Raw genomic sequence first — 26,523 nt, 5'->3', positions numbered from 1 at the left:
TTGACTCATCCTCTTTTTGTGCACGCGAATAGAATTTGAAGCGTTCCATTACAGTATTTATCTTCCTTCCAAATCTAGCGCTCATTTGTTTAACTACAACATCAAACACATTTATATCACCTGCACCCTCAATAGGAGGTACATTTTCTAATTCTTTAAGTCCTGCACCACCCAAACAATTTTTTAATAGCGCTAACTTCCTTTTAGGAGAACATCCGTCCTCTTCTACTACATCAACATAAGCCAAAAATGTTGGAAACCATAGGTCCCATTCCATTTTGGGATCACCAGCTATTGGTAGAAAATGCGCAGGAGAAGCAATATTATTAGACATTATAGAAATGTCCTGTAAAATATTAGTACTTGAATAAATAATTTAAAAAACAAATATGTATAAGATATCAATAAAACAGCCTTAATGTACAGAAAGTATCAATATCTTGAAAAGAAACTGCATTACACAGAGAAGTGGAGAAGTGTGGCTCAATGGTATGAGCGGCAGACCCTGATGCAGAGGTCTAGCCCGGGACCAGGGTTCAAATCCCCGCCTCGGCGGGTCTTGGGCTCAAAAATTCCACGGACCTGATAATTCTCGCCTCGGTGCCTATTCCAATCATGGAGTCCCGCTCTGCAACTCTGGGCAATAGCTTGCTTAACCTCCACAACGGCCCCCACAACGCTAAGGATGCCTGGCCTCCACCTTGGGGGTGCCCAGGAGTGGACGCCTCACAGGGAAAGCCAGGATGGGTTCCACAGCGGTATTCGTACAAGCGCCTTGAGACCCTTGCGGGTGAGTAGTGCGCTATACAAGTATCAATTTTTTTTTTTTACACATATGAGCAAAAAAATAATAATAAACTAAAATAATAGAGGTAGTCACCGTTGTCTATTTTGAAGAACTGAAGGAAACAGTGTTCACCGTCATAGGAGAAAATTATGTTCCGCTACAAAATGCTGTAATGTTCTTCGTTTTCAAAACGCCGTTTAAATTCACCCCGGATACATCCTTCGTGAAAACACCCAAAATGGCCACCGTACGTTGCACGTCGTTTCTGACCTTTGCGAGGCATAGTGACAAGACGTAACACGCAGCCTAAGCTTCCGAAGAGATGAGGACGTGTTTGGAGCTCGCACAAGAGAAGTCGCGTTCCAGGCTTGCAGTAGAACTCCGATCGGTATTTCAAAAATGCATTTAACAGTAAACAGGGAATTCCCACAAAGGTCGAATGAATATAACTCGAAATGTTAACTTATAAATGCAGGAGTGTCACAGTGCGTATACAGGTAGCAGGTATATATTCTCTCAATTAAAACGCAAAGTTCAAATTCCCGTTAACAAACACTTCCAATTTCATAACAGGAAAGTAAATATCGCCCGCTGATGCAATCAAAGCACGTCCATTAAAGAAAACCAGGCGCTGGTGCAATCAATATACACTTAACATAAATAAATACCTTTTGGTGTGCGTGAACGCTGTCTTCAACGCTTCCTCCAAATTTTCACTTCTTTCTTTTTAAAAAAAAAAAATACTTCGAGGAGATTATGTTCTTATAAATAGATCCCAAAACGTCGCCAAAATTATGATGTAATCCAGGAGACAGAAGTGATTGTAGATAGGAGATTTATTAGAGAAGAACAGCTTGTACATCCACAATCATCAAGAGACAGACTTCCAATGCCCAACTCCCACATATGGAATGTAGAAGCATGTAAGAACCATAACAATTCTAATGGAACCAGAAAGGAGGAATACTACAATAGGTTTTTCCCTGTAGTCTACGTTTCCGGCCTATGCTGAAGGGCAGCAGACCAGGGCAGAGAGGGTTGCTATAGAAGTGCCTGAAGAAGTGTTTCTCTCTGCCGCATGGAGTCCATTGGCTCCAAGCCTCAGTCCATTGTCCAGGCCCAAAGGGAAGCAAGCAGGAAGAGGGCACCGGCCCTACTGCTGTATGGCACCCGGCAAGCTGCTCATTTGCTCACAGAGAGGACAAGCCAAGTAGGACAAATTGCCTTCAGCATACTAAAGTTTCCTTTTAGGGAGACAAATCGATCCAGCAGGGTCAGATTCTTAGCGGTTGGACTTACATTACGTAACAGAAAATGAGGAAACATAGTGGAAAGTGAGACAAGGAGGAATAGTGCAGTCACTCACAAAGGGTGTGCGTCATAAAACATCTGCAAGCCAAACTACTGAACCTTACAATACGCACACTTAAAATAGATATGGGAAGTCAAAGTACAAAAAGAGATACCTGAAAATGAATGCATGAAAATGAATGGGTACATCTGGCAAAGAGCCACCAAGTCCTCAAAATGCACTAAGTACAAGGAGACCACATACAATAATGCCTCCGTGGGCCCTGAAACAAGTAATATTAACCAGTTCGCCACAGGAGAAAGACTTCATGCCGTCCTCCGCACCAATCCTCGTGTGCCAAGGATGGTTCAAGGCTGTCCGCGCACCAAGGGAGGAAACCTTTACTTTTATTTATTTTAGCTATGGGAGTTGGGAATAACTTTCACAGCACCCAAGGTTGTTTTTTAAAGTAAGTAATGATGATCGACGCCATGGTGTGCTGACGTCATTGCATTGAAAGTACAATAAGCTGATCGCCTCATTTCGCTTTCACTGCACCAGTGCTCAGGTTGGGCCTATCCTTTACCCGTTGAATAAATCCCAGCAGTCTATGTCCCCCAAACGCCCTCCCCTCCGCCCTCCAGTCGAGGGCAGATAGGAGGCATTTCCCTCCAATTTTCCCCCGGCGAGGGGTGGAAGGGCCGCTACATGACCAGGTATTTATTTATGGGGGGGGATTGGCTCCCTGTCAATGGGCTAATGCTCATCCCTATCCCCAGGCCCAAATGTTGTTCTGCCCCCAGGAGAGGAGGGGGGTGCAGAAAGCCCACTAGACACCAGAGATGATTTTTGGGGGGAGAAATCGGGGGTGGCGGCCCACCTAAGCTTTGTGCCTAACCCCACCTTTCAAAAGACCTGCAACAGTCTTTCTACCCGCACCCCCATCCCCCTGTCCCTCCCTCTGGCAACAGATAGGAGGTCTTTAACTCCTATCTGCCACAGTGGGAGGGGCAGAAAGCTTGCTAGACACCAGGAAGTTATTTTATTGCTACAAGGTGTGGGGGTGGCCTGCCTACCCGCTTTCACATCAGGCCTAGCCTCAACATCCAATATGACCCCCAACAGTGTTTCTGCCACCTGGGGAGTAAAGCTTCCCCGTCTTTTTGGCACGAAGGGAAATTCTGATTTTGAATGCTTTTTTTTTTTTTAGTTCTTATGGGTAACAGAGTTTGGCTAAGTCCCATTACCGTCCTACTTCTATGCTGAATGGCTGCACTGTTCGGGCTTGGGTCAACTGCCAGACGTTTCTGAAAACTAGACATCTGGGGGAGTTCAGGGTGGTATGCCTTGTGTGAATCCCATAAAGTTTACTTACTCACAATGCCCTGCAAACCTCGCCTAACATTGGACATTTACCTTGTATTTCTGCGACGTAAACTTCTGGAGCCAGCAAGCATTCACAAAATTCCTCCTCTTGTCCCAATAATAAGGCTACCCCACTTATGTGACTTGGCCTAGTGCCCCCGAAAGGCACAAATCAAACCAGGGTAAATGAGAGTAGCGCCCAGAGACTCCCACTGACCTTGGTTTGATGCCTATTGTGTGTACTAGGCTCAGCCACAAAAGCGGTGTAGCATTTTTATCTGTACAAATGGGAAACAGTGGGTGGTATGAACTTTGAGGTTTCCTACAGATTGCAGAACTTTCAATCACAGAAATGTGAGGGAAATGTGTTTTTAGTCAAAGTTTGAGGTTTGTAAGAGATTCTGGGTCACCCCATCATGGATTCCCCTGGGTGTTTAGTTTGCAAAAATGCACGTTTGCTAGGTTTCCCTAGATGCCTGCTGAGCTAGGGCCCGAAATCCACAGCTACCCATTTAGCAAAAAACAGGGCAGTTTGGAGTGGAAAAATGTGATGTATCCATGTTGTGTTTTGGGCCGTTTCCTGTCGCAGGTGCTAGGCCTACCCACAGCAGTTAGGTACCACTTATCAGAAGACTTAGGGAAATGCTGGGTGGAAGTGAGATTGTGGCTCCCTGAAGATTCCAGAACTTTCCAACACAGAAATGTGATGAAAATGTGTTGTTTACACAACGTTTGATGTTTTCAAGGGATTCTGGGTAAAACAACCAGGTGAGAGCCACGGAAGTCACCCAATCCTGGATTTCGCAAGGTTTCTAGTTTTTTAAACTGTATAGGTTTGCTAGGTTTCCCTGGGTACCAGCTGAGCTAGGGAACAAAATCTACAGCTACCCACTTTGTAAAAAAGTAGCAAGTTTTGAGTTGAAAAATGTAATGTGTTCATAATTCATTTAGGGCTGTTTCCGGTCGTGGGCACTAGGCCTACCCACACAAGTGAGGTATCGTTTTTATCCGAAGACATGTGGGAACATAGAGTAGTAGGATATGTTTTATTACCATTTGGATTTCACTGAATTTTTCCTTCCAAATTTAAGTTTAAAAAAAAGACATTTTGAAAAATACCCTCTAGATTATATGCTTGTACGGGTACCCTCACATTCAGGGATATACAAATAACCACTGCTACTAAACAGCATATCCTATGCCCATTTAAGAAATACATAGGTTATCTTGATACCTATTTTTCACTTTACATAGTTCACCATAGAAATTGGTCTATACTCAGTTCACAATGAAAAACCATGGTACGTACGGTGCAGCTCAGTTGTTAGTTCTGAGTACCTAGGGTTCTTGGAGAACCTACACAGCTAATATATCCCCAAAACCAGAAGGGTCTAACAATGTAATGGTACGTTGCTCTTGTAAATCTGCTATAGTGACAAAAAAATTACAGAAGAAAATACTGTCACACATGGCAGTTTTTTCGTACTCGTTTTGTATATTAATACATTTTCAGCAGTTAGTTTCTTTGGTAAACCCAGAGTGATCTACACATATGACCCCTTGCTAAATTCAGAATGTTGTCTACTTTTCAGAAATATATAGCTTTCCTGGATCACCCATGGGTTTCACACTGGCTTGCACCACAAACTGGAAGTAGTTTGAAAGCACAAAAAATAGAAAAAATGGCCTACCTCTTTGAAAAATGTCAAAACTGTGATAAAAAATAGATACAAAAATCTGTTTTTTTATTTAGCTCTGCATATTCCTGAAAGCTGGGGAGATGGTAACTTTAGCACATCAAACCGTTTGTTGATGCTATTTTAATGAAAAGCAAAAAAAAAAAGACACTTATCCAGCACTTTTTTTCTATTTTTCCCCAAAAAACTAAAAATGCAGATATATTTTGGCTATTTGTTTCTGTCCCCTCCAACAGAATCCACAAACCCTTGATACCTTTAGAATCCCCAAGATGTTGGGGAAAAGGGATGCACATTTGGCATGGATAGCTTATGTTGACAAAAAGTTATGGAGGCCTAAGTTGAAATTACCCCAAATTGGAAAGAAAAATTGTTTGGAGGGAGGTGAGGCAAGGTTAAAAGCAATAATCAAAAGCTCAGACCTATGTTAGAGGGGATGTGAGGTTTTGGATATCTATGGTCATATGTAGGGGTAATGGGGGCGGGGGGTCGCACAGAACTTCTAGAAAGGAATTGGCTTAGATAAAAGAAATAACCAATATAAAACTTCTCCTAGAACCCAAGATGTTATTACCTGGAGTCACAGATGAAGAAGGGCTACTCCCACTATCTTCATTCACAAGTAAAATCAATTTGCATTTGCTGTTACCAGTAGGGTGACTACCCAGTATAGAGTCATATTCTGGGCAGTGACCAAAAATTCATGACAAAAGATCCATTTTATTGACACATCGGAAAAGGTCAAGCAAGAATATAAAAGTAAATAGACCACAAAATCACGTACAAGTCCAAATAGATTTACATTCTTTGTTTTGTATATTATAAATCATTATTGAACAAACATTCATATTTACCTGGGCTTATTTGAAGACTACAAAACCAACATATACTGCTGGTATGGAAATGCCCCCTGCTTGTATACACGTATCCTGAGTGAATAATTGTATGTTTGCAGATTTCTTGAGTTATTTTGGCCCAACGTCATGATAATCTAGAGTGAGAGCAGATTTGTAGACTTGTCCAAGAGTATCTGAGGTCATATATCCTGCAGAGGTGCACCAAACATGACCTCCTTATTGGCAGTGGGCTACTGTCCCCTGTCCTGCATGTAACACATAAAGAGGGGATGGCAGCATAACATGTATTTAGAGGGGATCAGTAGTGTGAGCAGACATGTTTCATCTGTCTTACTAAAGTAGGCCTACTGGCCCACTTGTAGAAAGTTTCTGTAATTAGGTGTATGCCCAGACCAATGCAATAACAATCTCGATTCAAGTCTAGTGGATATGTAGTACATGTAACATGCTTGGTAGTAAGCCTCACGATGGTAGTCAGGAAGTGCTTTTAAACAGTGTGGGTGTATTCCCTGCATTCCTGTAGCTGGAGGAAGGAGACCAGACACTGCAGTGAGGAGGATGGAGACAAGGCTATTGTTAAAAAAATCAATAAGGTCTTTTGTTAGCAAGGAGCTGCTACTAAGGCTTTCTGAGACTTGCAATTTGGTGGTTGGTAAGGGTGAGGAGTGGAATGTAGTCTATTTTGTGAGGGGTAAGGAAGTTTATAGATGAGGACAGTTCTTTTGGCTGTCCCCGATTAACATATCATCTTATCTGATGACAGCCAGATGCGGATGCTTTACAACTTTTTGTCCCTCTATTGCGAGAGCTTTAGGTTTGAGGCTGTACCAGTGCTACCTGTTGTGAGACTCACACAATGACTGTGTCAGGACAATAGCCTGAGTAGGAAACTTGAAAAAAGGATCACCCAACCTTGTTGTACAGTTTTGAGACAGAGGATGGAGTACTTAGTTCCATTTCCAATGTAGGTAGAGGACACGGTGAGAGACCTATTAAAGGGAGTGGAAGCGCTCCGTCACACCCACAAATATGTCCTCTGGACGATGCGGAAAACCGAGCAGGTAGAAACAACCTCTGTTCTGTTGGGTTCCAGGAGGGGGTTGAGGGAACAAATGCTCCAGCATTCCTGGCACAGTGGTTGAAGGATATCCTTCCACCTGAACAATTCTCAACGTGCTTTATAATAGAGCGTGCACCTAGGGCATTGAATCGCATGCCCCCTCCAGGGACAACTCCTAGGCCCATTATAGCCAAAGTCCTCAACTTCCTAGACTGGGATGTGATACTATGGGAGGTGCGCCAAAGAGGTGAAGTGAAACATGTGAACGCTCAAATAATGGTATTCTCGGATTACAGTCGAGAAGCCCAGCGATTGCAACGCACATTTGAATCAATAAAAGTGAAACAGAGCACTCCAACTCCAAAACACGCTTTTATTTCCCGCCAAGCTTAAGGTACTTTTTCAAGGCAAATACTATTTTTTTCCAGACACCGGAGGAGGCATGGGAGTGGATTGAGGAACGGCTTGTAATTCTCCTGCGGCTGGCGCCGGACTTGGAGCTTCGACAACAGACTTCCGAAACAAGGTCTAAGGGCAATGTAGATAAAAAGCGGAGTAATGGTTGAGGTCTCCGACTTGAAAGAAGAGGGACTCGATACACACAAGAATGGTTAAGACTGAGACGTGGCCTCTCCACAGATATGGAGGGAGACCGAGACTATCCAAAGAACAAGACCAAGAAAACGCCTAGTGAGCAAACCACCCACTCAGACTCCAAAGAACCCGGCCTATCCTCTGAAACGGAAGGTTTGCACCCATTGGCTGCCTCAATTACTGCCATGGAGCAGGATGGAGGTGATGGGGGCCAATAAAGCAGATTGCCACGTGCGACTCAAAACTGCCAATACCGTGACTAGTCATCTCAGCTGTAGCCGGGGAGACCCATGAACGCATCAGGTGACCTAAATGCCCTGATCAGGGGCTGAACTGGTGCAAGGCCTTAGTAGAGCAATAATGTTTAGTTTTTCTGTCTGTTCTATGCTTTAGGAAGTTACTTGCATAGCTATACACTATTTTGGGGGGTGGGCGACAGACCTCTCCTTCAGCACAAGGGGTACAAAAGCTTTATAATTACCTGCAGCATATTTACTTTTTCATTGTAAAGACATGCTTGGTAAATGTATATGCACAGTAAACAAAAAAATTGCGGTTAAGGCATGCGTGGTAATGAAATGCGTGGTTCTGACATACATCCCAATCAGCCACATAACTGACTGTCAACAAGCAACATGAATATTATGGACAAACGCTGTCCATGTGTTAGGTTTAAAAAATGGACAGGTGGTCATCCTAAATGGCAGTCAAGACGGACTATAGAACACAGATGGAAAGCTTCTTAGCTGCCAAATTGACTCTATGGTGGAGAAGGGTGTCAACTGATATATTGTAAAACTATTAACTGTGATAGTGGGAAATAAAATGGCTCATATGGTTTGGACCTCAATTCAGTCATATATTCGGACACCGTCATATCTCGCATGCATGTAACAGCCACCATAATTATTAACTAAGCAACAGGCATCCCACCTTACCCATGAACAATCCTCAAGATTAGGAAAGATACAGAAATACAACAGGTACTGCTTGAACAGTCTACTGTACAAGCAGAACATATAGGTCTAAACCATGATATGTAAATCGATAGCTATGAAGACGTACATATAGAGTTAAGAAACATCAACCCCCCTTCCCTGGTGCTGAAATCAGCACTATTTCCCTCTTTACCAGCTGTGCAAATGTGTGCAGGCAACATGCCATCACTCACAGAGTCTATAGCAATAGAAGAAGTGGTCTGACTCTTTGTCCTATGCTGGGAGGAAAGCGGATGAAGAGTGCCGGATGAAAGAACCTCTCCTGTTTTAAAGTTTTTAAAAAATAAGTCTTAGCTAATGCAGACTTGAAAATAGATCTTTAGGAACGCTGCAATGGAATTAAAATATGTAAATACAGTGAAATAAATAATAATACTGTGGGGAGTGACTAGTTGGCCAACATGACTGATGCAAGCTTTTGAGCTTTACCCCCACCTGTCTGGCAAATGCATCTAAGGTGTCTGTTGGGATGGAAACGTCCTCTGCATGGTAAAGATTTGTACCACTGCACTGAGTGCCCAAATGTATTTTTGTCTGGATCACTAATGCTGATTTTATTTGTCATGGGTGAACACAGATCATGTGTGTGCGCCATGACATACTTCCGTCACACGATTGCTATACCGTTGGACAAGGAGGTGCGCCCCAAGCGCCACGGTCATTGTTGTGGAAGGCTGCTGCCTTCATCTGGAGTTAAAAGGCACGAGTTCAGCGGTGGCAGCATACCATGTAATGATCAATCAATCAATCAATCAATCAATGATCAGTAGTAGAGACCTTTTTACTCTGCGTCATTGGAGTGAGGCCTACAGACTCACTCCAATGACGCTTTTAAAAAGTTCAGCCGTTGTGTGTTTAACTCACCCTTGGCCTACATCATGTTAATGCAGAAGTACATACTTAGTGAAACCATGTGCTGAGAGCATTAGAGCCTGCAAGACACTACAAAGAGGGTACAGTGTGGGACAGTAGGCACATGGTAAATGTGTGTGATCTGGCAGGATGCGTTTAAAGTGACACTGGTGCAGTACAGAGAGGCTGCAATATTGAACAGCTTGCGCAGACTGAATGCGTGTGATGTATGTGGAAATGCTGGTGGTAGCATGGTACATGGGCACCACAACACTAGACAGTGAGGTGTGCTGTGACTGCAGAAGTGCCTGCTCTGGTACATTACAAGGAGGACCTTGGGATCCATTTTTGGAAGCCCAGGCCTGCCAGGTGGAAACCTGAAGAGTAGAGGAATCTCCCCAGACAGAATCGTATATTGCTGCATTCCTGTAAGCTTGGTAGGACAAGCACTTGGTGAGGAGGCGCCAGACTCTCCCTGTGCATTTCAAAGGGTTCTTTCATTCAGTGATTGATCATAAGGAAAGGGCCTGGAAACATCTTAAGAAGATGAAAACGGGGCTGATAAAAGATTCATAAACCGAAGGACTGAGGACCCAGGATTAACCTTTGATGCACATAACGCTGTGGGTGACATCCAGGTGTGACCTCTGATCACTCCCATGAATCCTGTTGTGGGCTAATCAGCTTCAGAGTACTGCCTGCTGTGACAGACCTCTTTCAGGAGGAAGAAGGGGAGAGATCCTTCAAAGGTCCAGCCCCTAAATAACATTATGTGTCTGGAAAAGTACTATAAGTCGGGGAGTCTAAGACCCTATACCTTGTCATCTGCGGAGCAGCCAGCCAAGCTGCACGCGGAGGGGGACGTTCTGCAAGACTTCTGATTGCGACCAGGACTATGGGCCTAGCTGCTAGTCTCTCTGCTGGGTGATGGGAGATCAGATCACCAAGATCACCTGCCTTGGAGTCTGGGGCACCAGTACCTGCCTGCTCGCCGAGACCTGTGTGCCCCGGAGGGAGAGGAGCCCAGATGTGTGGGGCTACTGAGCAAGGTGTGAGGAGCTGTGCCGCACTGATTGGGCCGCTATCCGTGTGCCAAAAGACTGCTCTTGACACAAAGCCAAGATGGCAGCAGCTATGCAAGGTTAGTTTGAAGACCGCAGAGGGTGAGCAAGCTCAGCAATACAGAGCCTCCACCAGGATGCTGATCCCTGCCTGACCCTAAAAAGTCAGCAATGAGTCTGACACCAGCAGAAATCCAGGGGGAGCAACTCAGACTCCAAGACTTTAGACGCGACGACCATGATATCCTTCACAATGTATTTTGGTGAACCCTGCATTATAAAAACATACGAAAAGAGGGGTTTTCCCTTGGCATTAGACACTTTCAGGCTATCAGGACACAGATAGGAGAGACTCGAGTAAAGCACGCCCAGAAGTTTTAAGGCCAGTGTAAAATATTGAATGCAGGTAACACCAGACATAAGACTTTTTAAATAGTGGTAAGGTAGACAACGCAATATTTATATTAAGAACAAACAAGTAATATGTCACAATTTAGTCTGTATCTCTCTTCCTTAGGCTATAGTATATCAAGACTAGCAAAAAGACAAAGAGAAGAATAAGGAGAAGGGCGTTCTTGAAGAGACTTAAGTGTCTCTGAAAGGTAATTAATAACTATTAAGGGTAAAATGATAGAGTGTGCCCCTAATTAAATACACGCCAAATAACCAAGATGCTTACTTATCCTTTAGAGGCAAATATGGTGCAGAAATCAACTGAAAACTGACCAAGTAAACAGATCCACACAGAGATGAGAACTGCCATGCAATAAGGTATAGTCTTAGTACCTAGGGATGTAACTATCACCCAAATGAACTATAATAATGCAGGAGCTAGTAGACTGTAAACCATGTACACAGCCCTGGAGTAACCAACAACCTGACGGGTAAAAACATGACATCAATCGGTCCATAGAGACAGGATGGGATCCAGGGGGGGTAAGGGGATGACTCCCACTGATAATGCATAATTATGCCAGGCCTGAATAAATAGCTTAGGGTTTGATACAATGTGAAGTAGTTTTTTAATAATAACAGCACTTACAGCAATATGTTTACCTGCAGGAAAGGATAACCGCAACAGCAACCAACCAGTGCCAAGGATATTGGAGAGACTAATGAATTTGTCTTGATAAAGATGGTAGTATATTCGTAAAAATCCATCGAAACGCGTCGACGCAATCCCTTGCACAATCAAAAGACCAAAAATCTATCCTGTAGACTATACAAGAAATAAAAAGTCCAGGTTTTGATTTTGTATAAATTCAGGTTCTCTGATGTGCACATGCAAATGACTAATAACATATGTCTGTGTTTGTCTCTCCCTTGTTTGTTTAAATTGTTTTAAAATTGAATTGATTTCTCTGTAATTGTAAATTGTATCTTGAATCTATCTTGCTTTTGAATCAAATGTGATGATGATGCTTAGAAATGTGTAATATGTGGTTTTTTTAAATGTGGACACATGGTGTGTCGTTGGTTTTAATCTTGTACATGTACTAAAAATGTATACTGTTTTTTATAAGAAAATAAAAACCATATTTTTTACTAAAAACTACCTTTTCACGTGGATGCACTTAAATGTGTAGAACTCAGTAGTCTAGGCCGGGGAACTAAAATATCCCCATTTTGTCTAATGCCAAGGGAAAACCCCTCTTTTCTACTGTTAAAGTACCCTATTCCCCTGGCTCACAAAGGGGTCTCTCTCTAACTTAGAAACACTTATAAAAACATACTCCATAAATCTCAACGCATTCTTAGTGTTTGCTGAATCAATAAAAAATAAATCCATCTTGAGTAGTAATCTACCAATACTATCAAAAATCCCATCTAACTGGATAGCAAATTGAAAGGAAAGGAGAAATCTAAAGTCACTTTCTACTATGGCCTCTCGGGTACAAGCACAGGACATAATGGTCCTTCTTGAACCTTTCAGTGTTTGAACGAAACTAAATATTCTGGACAAGAATCCACCAACCAACCTACTTCAGAATCCATACCAGGCCATCAGTAAAATGTACTCAATTGTTTGCAAGAGGAAAATACACCTAAGCGTTCACTATGAGCTAATCTCATAGGACTTGCTGGTAAGGAAGCTGGAGGTATAAAATAATTATGTCTTACTTAAACACCATTCTCACATGCAAGTTTAGTGGCCACCTGTGGATACGTTTTGAGATCATTTGTTAAACCTCTTCCACCCTTCTTTTATAAACTTCATAACATGTTTAAGAATAGTCTAATTCAGCTGCATTGATCCAGTCAGATTTTTTAATAATATGTTTGTAATCACCTACTGCATCAATAGGTGCCACAATACACTCCTCTTCCTCTTTCTTGTCCCACTTCATCATCATAGTTTTCTCTCAGTGGCATCCTTCACAGATAATCTGCTGTAAAATTTCTTACCACCTGTACATACTTGATAGACATGTTATATTCTTGGAGCTTAGAAATTAAGCTGATTAAATGAGCCGAAGCATTACCCAACAAAAAAAAATAGTACCCCAGATGTAAGTTTTAGACTTTTGTACCGGGCCACACACACACACACACTAATGCTTCTCTCTTTATAGTACTGTAATGTGTCTCTGGCTCAGTGAGAGCTCTAGAATCAAAAGCCACGTTACTCTCCTTGCTTTTACTCAGTTGTCCTAAAACTGCCCCAAGACCACACATGCAGACAGCAGCACTAATGACACATTTATTGATAGACAAATGGCTGCGAAGCAGGTGCTTCAACTTCGAACTAGCCTTTTAACTTCTTTAAAAGCATTATTCAAAGAGGATGACCATTCAAATTTGACACCTTTCTTTATTAAAGATCTTAAAAGGTTGTACCATTAGAGCACATCACAGCACAAATCAAGCATATTACTTAGATAATCCTACAAAAGAGTGTAAAGCATCTTTGTCAGCTGGTAGGGGTGCCTCAAGATTAGAGGATCTAGGACAAATACCCTGTGACAATAGGCTGTGACCTAAATAATCCATGTCTGGAGTAAACAGTTTACACTTTTCAGGTCTAATCGTCATCCCTTTGTCTTTGAGAATGTTCAAAACTCACTCAAGAACCAATAAAAGTTGTTCAGGTTCCTCAGTATAAAATAAAATAACTCCTGAAACGCGTGAACGTCAGGCACTTTGCTGAACAATGTGTCTATAATTTTCTGGAACACACTTGCAGCAGAAGCAAGACGAAATGGCAACTGTAAGTACTTATTTTTTTGGACTGTTTTTATTTTATTTTTGCACGTTAGCCAGCACAGGAGCAGTTGAGTCATGTATGCAATACATTCAACATTGTTACTACAATTCAGGAATACAGAGGTTGCATTACAATAGTAACTCAACTGGCAACCCTCCTCCCACCTCTTCTGTGGGCTAAACATGGTCCTATCCAATAATATCTTCTCGGGAAACAACATTATCGACCGACAGGTTATGAGTCCAGTGTGTAGGGCCTTGTATTATCTGGTTCAGTCCCAGTCATCTCTAGGTTGTAATATCTTAACCATGGTTGCCAAATTTTCCTAAACATTTTGGGGCACCCTCTGGCGGCATATGTAATTTTCTCTGCCCCTATATACAAGTCCCAGCAGGCGCGCCATTCCGCCACAGTAGGCAACTCTGTTTTACCCCAGTATCTGGCAATGTCACGCTTGGCAACTATAAGCCACAAATTGCTCAATAGGAGTTTATACCTGGAAATACCTATATAAGTGGGAAAGCCAAAAGGACATATTTTGGATCCATGGGGATCTGCAGTCCCAATATATCAATTAATTGCTTAAGTATTTGTGACCAGTATCTCTGTATTTGCTGGCAGTCCCAGAGTTTATGTATGTAGGTAGGTGGGTACCTTGGTCCGCTCTACAGCGCAGGCAGTTTAGGTGTTTCTGCCCCGCCCACTGTGTGAAGTTGCGCTCTGTCATAGTACACTCTGTGCAGAATTTTGAACTACATTGGCCGTAGACGGAGCTTCATTGCTACTTCCCTCGGTGCATCAGCACCACCTCCCAATCTATGTCCTCGAGTGTACCAGTTATTTCCTCCTATTTGTCCCTAAGGGCTGATAGTCCATCAGGATTATTATTTTTGAGGGTTCTATATGTCCAGGAGACTACCTTTGAGGATATCTATAACTGTAAGTACTTATAAGTACCAAACTGTGTAACAAATCTAGTAAGATCTTGAGATTTTTTTTTTATAAAGAGCAGTCTGATAGTATGCTGAATAAAAGACAATTATGGAAAGATATTTCAGTTTTTCAAAATTTGCAAGCATTTCCTGAATGTATGGTTGTGGGTGACAATCTACCACAATATTTTTGTTTAATGTGTTAATGTCAACACATAACCGCAAATCACCAGAGCATTTACACGTCAGAACTATAGGAGACATCCATTCAGAAGAATCAGTAGACAAAATTATGCCTTTTCCACACAAAATGTTCAATAACACATTAAGATTGCTTTTCACACTAAGAAGCACAGGTATGACTATGCAGTGAGTGTGGCAATTACTTCAGCTACTCTTTTGTTGAAAATGTCACGACATTTTACAATAAGAGCCTGAGAATAGTCCTCAGTAGTAGTGTTGATTTCAAAGACAGGAAGATCTCAAAAGAAAATGGGGTCATCTGAACCAGGCTTATTATACAGCCCCAATCTTGCCAAACCCATCCAACCACTTTGGTCAAACCCTTTAACTGCCACATAGATCTTTGTCTCAATTGTCCCATTCAACAATGCGTACAAAATAACCAAGCATTTTAATGGCTTGTTCTCCAAAAGCTTTGGGATTAATGTAAGGAAGTTGCAATGTTTTACTTTGTGGTCAATGTTTTAGAATGTGGTGTTTGCTAGAATAGTAATTAGCACTCAAGAATCCCGTGTCAATCTAGACAGCCAGGTGCATTGAACAGCAGCTCATATAGTGTCTGAGGGGAACAATCCCAGCAAACAATGCAAGCGGGGTCTGCTGGTGGGCTTGTGGAATTTTAGTTTGCGGGCTAAACATCGTCTGCGCCAGCTTGTTACCCACGTACAACATGCATAACAGCCATTTTAGGTAACATGGTCTCTCTGTCCACGATCGACCGCCAGCGCGCCCTCTGACCCAGCAAGCATCCTCCGCGCACCCTGGCTCCCCCTCCCTCCCCCTTATGAGCATAACCCTTCTGCATGACCCTGTCCTTGGGAGTCACACCAGCGCCTGACCAGCACCTCCTCTCCTCCCATGAATGCCCCTCTGTTGATAAACCTTCCCTCCGCGCTCAATTGTCCACGCGGCATGAATACCATTCCATTGATGACCCCTTACCCCGTGTCCGACTGTCCACACAGGTCCGAGGCCATCGCCTAAACCAGGAGATACCATTTACTGCCCCTCATTGTATGGAGTCGCCCCTCTTCAAAGGACACGCTGTTGATCGGGGCCTCCCCACCCCCTGGGATATGATCAGGCGCACACATCCTAAGACTTGGCGAAACACTCAGCTGCGTGATGACCCCCCTCCTCTTATCAGCGGGTTGAGGACCTCTATTGTAAAGGTATATGGGGGTGGGATTGACACGAGGATTACGGGAATGTCTTTTTCCTTATTTCACAATGTTCTGATTGTAATAAAGAGAGATCACATGCCATAAACCAGTGTATAAGAGGCCAGGCCTCCGAGAGGCTGTGAGAGCACCTCGAGACGATACCTTGTTGTCTGATCTGATGTGTTCTGCTCCGTCGGAATAAAACTTCTGTTTCCTGCCTTCTGGTCTCCGGCGCCTGCCTCATTGCTTGGTAAATTTGAATGGTACAAGGGCGGTTAGCGCCGGGCAAATCTTGAGAAAGGTCCTAGCCCTACCTTTTTCCACAGGCTCCTCAATCCTCAACACTATTGTCACCAAAATGTGGTTTGGAGGATGTACATCACACAAATTCTGAAGTTTCAAGAACAGTATTTATTGAACAAGGAGCCCACATCTGAAACACACTTGATCCTTTGAAGTACCCGCAGCAACTGCCACATACCATGTAAACATTGAGAAAAAACCATTAAGGTGGGCATTTGTCAGTGGTGTGGTATTCAAGACTAACGGCAGAACCTACAACATACAAACTATTGAAGAAGGTCTTAAAATAGTGGGAAGACGAAACAAGATACATACTCACAGACAATGTGGAGGAGGGAGAGAGGGCAACGAGGATGGTTCTCTCCCCCACCACTTCAGATTCTGCCGGCAACACCGAAAAGACAGCAAAGAACTTACGAAAAAAAAAGACAAAATGAAATGCCACTGGTAAAGGTAGATATGTAGTCTGACCATGTGCCTATATAGTTAAAACTCAAATCTTTCACACAGCCCAGGGAAAGGACCTGGAGACTTTGGAAAAACTTACTTCAAGACTTCACCAATAGAGTGGAAATCGCTACAGCCATGGAAGACAACACTATCACAAAAAAGATAATAGACACCACTCTAAACACATATTGGGACACTTTTAAAGCGGCAATCAGAGGCAACATGATAGCCTTGGCAATAGCGGGGAAAAAAGAAAGAGCACTGACACAAACCTGATTAGACATCAACTTACCGACAGGTAAGAAAGAAAAAAGAAAAGGCTCCAAGTAAAACCTTATCCCTCTACAGCAAAAAGTGGTCAGTTATTCACCCTGTAGATCAATCAAGCATAAAAGCTGTTCTTGTATTTACAAGTTAAGTATACAAAACAGACAAGAAGGCCCATCGATTGTTGGCCAACAGACTTCAAGCCACAGTCAATAAAGACAATAAGATAATGTTAGGACCCCCCAGGGCCATATCGCATATGATGCAAGAGAGAAAGCAATTCTATTCAGAGGGGTTACTATTCCAAGCTGTTCACACAAGGTCACACTGGTGAAGGAGCAGTAAGCCCCTTTCTAGACAGGTTGACATTCCCTAAACTTTTGAAAGCACCTGTATAGCAACTGAGGAACTCAAGATTAAAGCAGAAATGAAAAGCCTCAAATTGAACAAGGCTCCCAGTCCCGACTGATTTAGTGGGGAATTGTACAAACTATTCGGACAAATTTACACCATTACTAAGGACATTATTGCAATCCTTTAGGAGTTCGGTACCTTGCACCAGACAAATTCCACAAAATGTTTCCTATAACCACAGATAGGTGCTGAAAAGAGTGTTAGGAGGTGGGAATGCCCCAAAATAAGTAAAAATAAGTATATATTGGAAATATGTCCCAGCTGCTATTAAATAAATAGGGGCCCTCGAATGAGAAAGCCTAGATGTACAATATTAGCCTTACATCTGCGAAACTGGGAGCAGAATGTGCAAGGAAACTGAAAACTAACAAACCAAATACTACTCATAGCAAGACTGATGCTTGCCAGACAATATAAACAAAACACTAGCCCCACTTAAAACGCATGGTGCTGGCAAAATTGAACGACATTAGCAGGAGGCAGCTGGTGGGATATGTCACTAAAGTCTGACAACATTTCTTACAATTCTGGGAGGGAGAAAATAGAGAAATTACGTGCCCTCCTAAGTTAAGATCTTAGAATGTTTGATTTGAAAGGAAACATTGATAGGACATGTTAAATACGAAACAATCAATGAGGTGTGGAACACAGTGGGTCCGATGTACATGGATAAAACAATCCTGTCATCAGAGAAGAGTAAGAGGGAGATATGTTTTGTTAGTGTTAGAATATTATGACCTAATGCATTTGTATATGATGATGTTCATGTACAATGGAGTGCTCAGTTTTAAGACTCAATGAAGCATATTAAAAAAAAACGAAAAAGAAATTACCCTATTGCCTGAAAAGTACATCTATATGGGTATCTAACTGCAGGAAATGTTTAATAGCAATTGCTAATCAAAAATGTGACCTGAAATATCTACCATATATAATAAATACCAAATTACTGGCAAACGTAGGAGAAAGACTGCAAAAATCTGCTACTTGAGTAGTAAAAATGCATAAAGTGGATCTAGTGTATTTCGCAAACAATACTATCTTCGTGTAACTCTTAAAGGCACCTAGAAAGGCAACAGATACATTATGAACTTATAACTAGACCAATATCTTAATAGGCACCAAGGATAGTTTGTATTAAACAGTAACTTAGAGGATAAACAAATATAGAAAGGATTGTAATCAATAAGCATATTTCAAATAGTCTGCTAGTTAAAATGCACATACTACTATTCCTGAACATGTAATCTATGAATTCAAGGAACTGGGCGTGTGCTTCAATGTAATGAGAATTGTGTGAGTCGCTGCCTGAATTCTGTAGAACAGAGAATGACACTTATGTAGCAAGCAAGCAATTTAGCACAGAAATCGTTTACAAAATAAGATTCACATATTTGCGCACACTGTTGAAGATAAAATATCACATTCACTAATCTTTCAAGGTAATAATACCAGTTGGAAACAGACTCTAAACTTTCAGCGTCTTAGCACAGAATGTCTAAAGGAAATTTCAGCAGTTTGTAAGATGAACAATGCATTTCACATTTAGCAACTTTCTAACTTTTGGTCTGCTTCTGCTATAAAGAATACGCCTTTTGCTTTCATCAGCAAGTTATGTGACATTTTGGCCTGCTTCCATGATGTCATGCTCAGAACCTAATGTCAGAAAGCTCAGCATCCTAGCTGATTTAATTTGACTTTAAAAGCTCCGAGTGGGGCTCTATTAAAGTTCGATTTTTATTATCCTAAACTGATATTTCAATTTCTGCCTTTCTCTCATCAGGCCTGGGCCAATTAATGTCTTGCCTAACATCGTTATCATGGAAACTAAGTACTCGAGGTCAACCCATCTATACCACATGTCCAGACAGTTTAAGCCCCCCAAAAAACGGATATTTTCGTACACTCATTGCACTAGCTCGTAATCACAAATTAAAAGCTTTCAAAGTCATCAGCATTGTGCACATTTTCAAAAAAACATTTCTTAAACAGACCTACAGGAAAAATCGTGCTTTGCCTTCAGTGGCCTGCTTGTCATCCATTCATTTTGATGTATCAAGCTTACAGGCTGAACTTTCCAGCTAGGGCCAGCAGCTTGACGAGGAAACCCTTTATGAAAGACTATCTTTCTTACTTCAAAATCTGTTCATTTGAGGATTTGAATGTCTCTCCGGACCTCGTTATTAAACCAACAATGAAACGTTTTCACTGTTCTCTTACCAACAGCGACAGGTAAACTTGCGGAGTTTAGGAGTGCTGTATAAAATACTGTGATCGTTTCGCACAAAATACCCACAACGCAAGAAAAAAATCAGACAAATGACTAAATAAACAAAGCAAAAAAGCATGTATGCAATGTGCCTGTGTAGACCATTCGCTCCAACTAAGGTGTCACTCAGGCCCAATGCCCACAGAAAGGTTAAGCCAGGTGACATACTTTCATAACGCTTGTAAACAAAAAAGCAGTAATACGTCCAACTTCAACAGTTCAAGTAAATGTTGTCATACAGTGCCTACAGGCTACATTTCATTGGCAGGTTGAACAATGACACCTCTTGTTCCCCAAGGACATCCTTACAAAACGATTTCAAGCAGGATCCCATATTTTCAAAGATTTTTTGTACTCTACAGCGAACACTAGCAGTGGAAGCTACTGCCACATAAACATTTACTTTTCAATTTGAGTGTATCACTAAGCAGCAAGTACAGACTATTAGTTAACTTTAAACCATTGTGTACACACAATAAAGCCCTTGAGCATAATCACACTATGTACTTAATTCCGAAGGCAAACCGATACCATTAAAAAAAAAAAAAATATTTAAAGGATTCGGGAGGGTCCAGGTCCAGGTCCAGTATCCTTTTGGAGACTGCTGCAGTGTCTACGTGTGATTATTTGGTCAGGCCAGGTACCAGAGGACATTCTTATCAATACTATTCAAATAGACTGTGCGGAATAAATATAGGACACGCCTCACATAAGGAAGCATCACAAGCTTCTTGGCTGTTATTCCGCAACTCACTTTCTCATCATTGGCAGCTTTCTTATAAAACGAAGGAACCAACACCTAGACTGAATGAGATAGTACTGCTCGTGTTTGCCTCTGAAATGTGTAAGCTCAAACACACAGATAAGCCTACGTAAGCTACTCATAAAGGAAGAAAGACTATACTCTATAAATTAGTTTAATGTGGCATCTAGCATGTGTCTTTATTCCATGCCAATACTCATGATTCTATTGATACTACTCATGATGGACACTTTTCCAACTGTGATTACAGGCATTTGCAGCAGAAATACCGAACAGGTTACTTGAGCGTATGGTGTGATGGACACTTAAAAATGATCATACAGCTGCCTCTGTGCCACGACAAGAGGTTCTTCACGGTTCCAATTGTCTGGGAACAAACTTTGTTTGCCGAGTCCATGCTAGAAAAAGAAAGGCATCTTATACTTTAGCTTTGCACAGTCACCTACCTCACTCAGCACAAGGGAGAAGACAGTTAAGGCTCCCAAGCAAAAGCAGCATTCACCCATGTTTTTGAGGTACCAAAAATGCAGCTACACAAGCCATTCTGATAAACCCCTTAAAAGTGAATTGCAGCACACTACTTCAAAAGAGATGACCAAATAACTACATTTAATGGTCTATTAACATGGGTGACAACTCGCGAGATTGAGGACAGAGCAGTGTTTGTGTTTCAGCTCACTTGTCTCATAACCATGTTAGTGTCCTCTATAGATTACAAGGCTAGGATGAAAGGAGGATCCGATACATGGAGCGAGAGTGTAAAAGTGAGCCACAAAGATGAAAATGACTTAAAAGAACCAGATGCATTTATAGAGAAATGAGAACTGTTAAGGAGCAACAGGCAAAAAGGGTGGGCAGGAGAGGGGAGCGAAAAAAGTACAACAAAGAACTCGAGAGAGTGAAGACAACCTCAGAAACGAGAATGACAGGTCCAAGTGTATAATAGTGTGTCAGGGACCGAAAATAATAAAGTCAGATAATGAAGCAGATCTCCAGGGAGGATAAAAAGGCGGGACACAGACAAAGTGTGTGGGTTACAGATGGAGTTTAATACCAAGTAGGGAATGAAACAGAACGTCTGCGGGACAGACTGAAAGAATCCCAGAAAGAATGATGGAGCTGAAGAAAAAGTTACAGTAAAAGACAGACTTACTGCAGAAGGTGGTAAAGGAATTAGAACTCAAATATAGTATTAATAGTAATCACACTCCATAACAGGGATGAAGAACTTGTATCGCTGAACGCCCAAGACATCTAGATTTCTTACAAGGATACAAAGTTTGAGTGCCTACTTTGTCCAAAGGACAAGAAGAGACCAACTTACAGTATGTTGATATAAAGCTGTCCAGTCCTATTGTTCACAACCAGTCAGTAAGTATGAAGCAGATGCCACCAGAAGATGAAATGTGTAATGGCCTATGGCTCGTCAAATTGCAATCTTTGAAGTCACAACTGGGATTGGGGGCGGAGCATAACCCTCTGGTAAACCTTGCCTTCCTATTGGGGAATCCAGGTTAGGGAGTGGGTTCAGAGCACTTGGTCACTGAAGAAAGGACAAGGTAGAAAACGGGGCCTGCTCGTTTAGTTGCACGGGGTATAAGATTAACAAAATGGAGCAGAGCTCGAAGTTGCAGCTCCGTAAAGAACACCAACAGCACTGTTGCTTATCTCCCTGGACTCTCGTGTGGCTTCCGGGTACTTCCGTTAAACCTTTAATTTCTTTTTAATAGCACAAGGCTAAGTGTAAATGGGCCCAAATAAATCCTCCTCCTGCTATTGGATTGGACAGTGTTAAGGCCCCATGTTCCGTCACTTCAACATTCCTTTTGCTGCAAATGTCTCCCTGGGCTTTTGAATTAGATCTACCATTTCGTCCCAGTGCCTTGGATTCTGTAGAACTGCTAGATCTTGCAATATAGCTGAATTTTAAATCACACCAAAGAGCTAATGCTTTTATCCCCAATCAAGAAAGCAGTATTTCTTCTGCTGGAGAAAACACACATGCAGAACAAGTGAACCAAAGAATACACAACAGTGCACACCAACCACCTCAGGCCAGATCTAAGAACCTTCTTTTTTTCCCATGCTGTCTCAGCAGCCTGACATTTTTTTCAAACTTCCGGTCTAACTGATCTCCATTCTCTTGCTTGGTTTACGACCTCTCCTGTACCTCTATTCCCCATCTCAGTTCTCTGCTTTCTCTTGTTCTCTCCTTCCCACTGGTCTGGACACCTGTCTCTTTTCCCATTCTAAATCCCATGTAATGCCTGTCTAAGTCCTTCTGCTTCTCTTCTTTTATTGGTAAGCCCTAGACCATCTCTAGCCAACTCCCTTTCCTCCTCTTGAACCCTCACTTCTGACCCATCTATAATGCAGCTCTCCCACTGTCCCTATATTAACCTGCCTTACTGCCTTCCACCACCCCTCTAGTTCTGTCTTACTCCGTCTCTCTTTTCGGTGTATAACCCACAACCATAACTTTCTCTTCTGTAAAAGTCTGTCTAACCTACATGAAATCCCTCTCCCCAAGCTATGAATGGTTCTGTGTTTAAAACCTCTTTCACCTCCAGCTGTACCCCCATGAGCCATCACTGGCTCCTGCTGTAACACTTCTGGCACCCTATCGTTTTTCGAGAGTGAGTACTGGTGAAATCATCTACTATTAACCTTGGGGCAAATGTGAGTATTGTGTTATTGTAAGTTCTCTTTTTCATTCTGGCTACTTTTCCATCCCTCTTTGTTCTAAATACTCTAAAATATCCACTCTTTTATTATCTCCATACGTAATCTTTCCCACTCCCAGCTATGCCGCTCTCTTTAACCCTATACCCAAGCCTCCCTTCCACCATGTCTTTTTGAGTCCGGACTCATGAGTTGGTATTCTTGAACAAAATGAACCCAGTGGACAACTGCACAGTACAAAGTAAAAATAATTCACAAACTGCTGTGTACGGCCAGCGTCCCTGATGTCTGTGTCCATGCCATCAACATACCCCCAACATGTTTTAGGCCACTGTTCAGTATTTGGCTGAGAAGCTGGGGAATATTTGGGAAACAAACATTTGCTGCTTTTTCATAATGCCAATTGGCTCTTTTGATAGATTTGTCCTGCCAGATACCTTCTTCGTGTTTCTTCCAGGGCCTCCTCCCATACCAGCGTACTTTATAGAAAAAATACAAATCTGCTGGGTCCCAGATTCCTGCATGGACTTCAGGTGTTTTGTAGATATCATCATGGTTTTTATTAATGTTTGTGGCTGTCTTTGATATTCTTTACAAATACCTTATGCAAAGATGTATATCATATAAATATTTAATATTGATTTACCAGTACAATGTCCACGATGTACATTTCTGATTCCTAAATGTACTCTCTTTACGGACAATATTCCTCCAAATGGAAGCTTCAATATATGAAGCTCTTGGATGTATGAAATATGCGGTCTAAAACCAAATTTACACTTTTGCCTATCCATCTAATTGATAAAGAGAATGGGTAAGCCAATTACATTTATTTGCTTTACAAGTAGATTTCTGTACAATTTTGTTCCTGAAACATGTAGATTTTTTTTAACAATCCCATGCCCCTGTTCATAAACTCAATCTCCAACTGAGTTACATCATTTAAGAAAGTCTCAATTAGACGAGGATGAATTAAAATTATACCCCAAAAATGTGTTACAGGACATTTAGTCCCCGCACCCCAAAAGCGTCTACTGATACTGCTGCCGCAAAGTGTATTACTCGGGATAATGGAAAGTTGTTCAACCTAGATAGTGCGAAAAGGCGAAGAATTGTCGGAGCGATGAGTAAATTTAAGCGACCCCACATCCCCAAATAGTGAGATGAAAGGTCTTAGAAAGCAAAAGGGTGAAAAAAGAAAGAGTGGGAACACAAGGAAAATGTGCATTATGAGAGAGAGCGAGTAACAGAAAATGACCCACAAAAGATGAAAACTCCAAGTCAGCGCGGCGGTTCAGAGTACATGTCAGGGGTGCTCTCCTCCCTTACGTCGCACGTACTTAGGACGACAAGCAAGTAGTCTCGTGGAAATAAAAGTAAAGTTTCTGTGCTCTGGCACAAGCCCGGTTTACACGCACTTTGTTGTTCTTATTGACCTTCGCGCCCTCCACAACAAATCAAAAGAAAGAGAAAAAAGAGACCCCAAGAGTAGAAATACAAAGAAAAGTTAAGAAACAAGGAAAAGTTAAGAGAGTCAGAAGTGATGAAAGAATAAAGAACCCGTAGTTTTCTGTGTTTCAGCTCAGTCAATTGGCAGGTACTTCTGAGTATTTTATTTTTATTTTACTTTTTTATTCAAGCACCGGAAGTAGGGGTCCTTCTAAAGCAACATCAAGTCCAGCCTTTCTGTTCATTTTCTCTAATTTCAGTAAACGAACACTGTCGTCAATGCCCGGCTTCACCCTAGGCATTTAATTGGGCTCTGTTATTGGAGTTTTACAACATTTTACTTTCCTCCCATGCTTTCTATATAATGTGTACTTTATCAACTGGCCCTTGGGCGCAGACGGTAAGTCCCGAAAACGTGTTATGCCTACTAAAGGACACCAAGGAAATACCAGATCATGCTTCAACTGATACTACTTTTCCCCACAACTCTGGTGGCTGGTACCCTCCGATGTATGCTCGGAGAAGAGTTTTCAAACTAGGAGGGGGGGAGAGATGGATGCCTTAGAACTCTGTTAAGCATTATATTTGACGTGTCTAGTATAACAGATTTGTCATGGACGGCGTTTCCTAAACCAGTCAAACCCTCTGGATTAAAAGCAGGTAGCGGGTTCAATAAAACTGGAAACAACGCTATACAGGCCTTCCACTCAATAAGGCAAAATAAAAGGAATGGGGCAGGCGGTAGCCGTAGCCCACGGAAGGTGAAATGCGTTATGTTTAAGACCAACGATCTTGGGTGAGAAAATACTCTACCACAAGGGGCGCTCCCATCATAGAAGAGAAGGAAAGCGCTTACCACTGGAGAAGGCGCTACAGTCAGAGGAGCTATGGTGCACACATGACAAACCTCCCCAATCAAGTGGGTGGTTCCAGAACATGAGCCTTATATCCCTCCTCCCGAAAAAAGATTTAAAAAAAATATATTACCTCTGCTTTGTTTTCGACTCCAACCGACTTCAATAGATGAAGGCAGGGGAGCGGCAATAGAAAAGCTAGTTTATAGTGATTGACATGTTAAGAGACGGTACTAGGCGGGTCTTGGTATCTGTACAGCCCAATAAATCCTGTGATTGGCTAGTGAAAGGACCCGCCCCGGAAAAGATGGTCTACCCGCTCCGGAAGAAATAGCCTATAATGCAAGCCCGCGACAGAGTGTCTGTCTTTCAGGAAATAATCGCGCTACCGCCCCGGAAATGATCCCAGATCCGTATTCGAGCCGGTGATGCAAACTGAACTTTTCTTTTTAGGCTGTAATATGCACTTCAGACAGAGGCACTGGGAGTACTTGAAAAGAATAATCCGTACCGGGAAGATCTTGGCTCTGGTGCAGACAGACTGACCGTCAACTGGAGAAGGAAGAACATCAGTCGGCGAAGCCGTCAGTGTCTTTCCATCAGGCTGCCGAAGATCACGAACACTTTAGCCAGGAATCCTGCATGCCGACGGAGATGTTCATCTAATCCTTGTCCGGCTGGCCTCAACTAAGCGACAACAGTTGTCTGGCCTGGGTCTCCGTGTATGTAATATATGAAAACCGACAGGAGCTGGTGTTGTTTTTTGTAATGAAAGGTGAAAGTAATCCTCATGGAGTTTGTAAAAAAGTAGAACGCAGGAGAGTAGCTGTCCTTTTACTAATTTTAGGTTTATTTCATCGAGGAAACAGCATGCATATACAATTAAGGTCAATCAGTTAAATACAAACCGACAGAAGGCTTCCCCCATATTTATACTCTGTCCATTTTAAACTATTTTCCCTCCCCC

The 26,523-nt window shown here is 42.2% G+C and overlaps 1 protein-coding gene across 2 annotated transcripts in view; it reads right to left on the bottom strand.

The window, feature by feature from the left end:
* USP49 (ubiquitin specific peptidase 49) overlaps window positions 1–25,813 on the bottom strand; it is a 211,536-nt gene extending 185,723 nt beyond the window's left edge. The window contains exon 1 of one of the 2 annotated variants that reach the window (XM_086923524.1): window positions 25,690–25,813. The gene's annotated coding sequence lies outside the window, so the exon portion shown is untranslated. The remainder of the gene's footprint in view (window positions 1–25,689) is intronic. The other variant, XM_086923525.1, reaches the window with a different exon arrangement.
* Between the last annotated feature and the right edge of the window lie 710 nt (window positions 25,814–26,523).

This window comes from Lissotriton vulgaris, chromosome 5, assembly GCF_964263255.1.
Source record: "Lissotriton vulgaris chromosome 5, aLisVul1.2, whole genome shotgun sequence".
Lineage (NCBI taxonomy): Eukaryota > Metazoa > Chordata > Amphibia > Caudata > Salamandridae > Lissotriton > Lissotriton vulgaris.
This window is presented reverse-complemented; position numbering and strand designations above follow the sequence as displayed.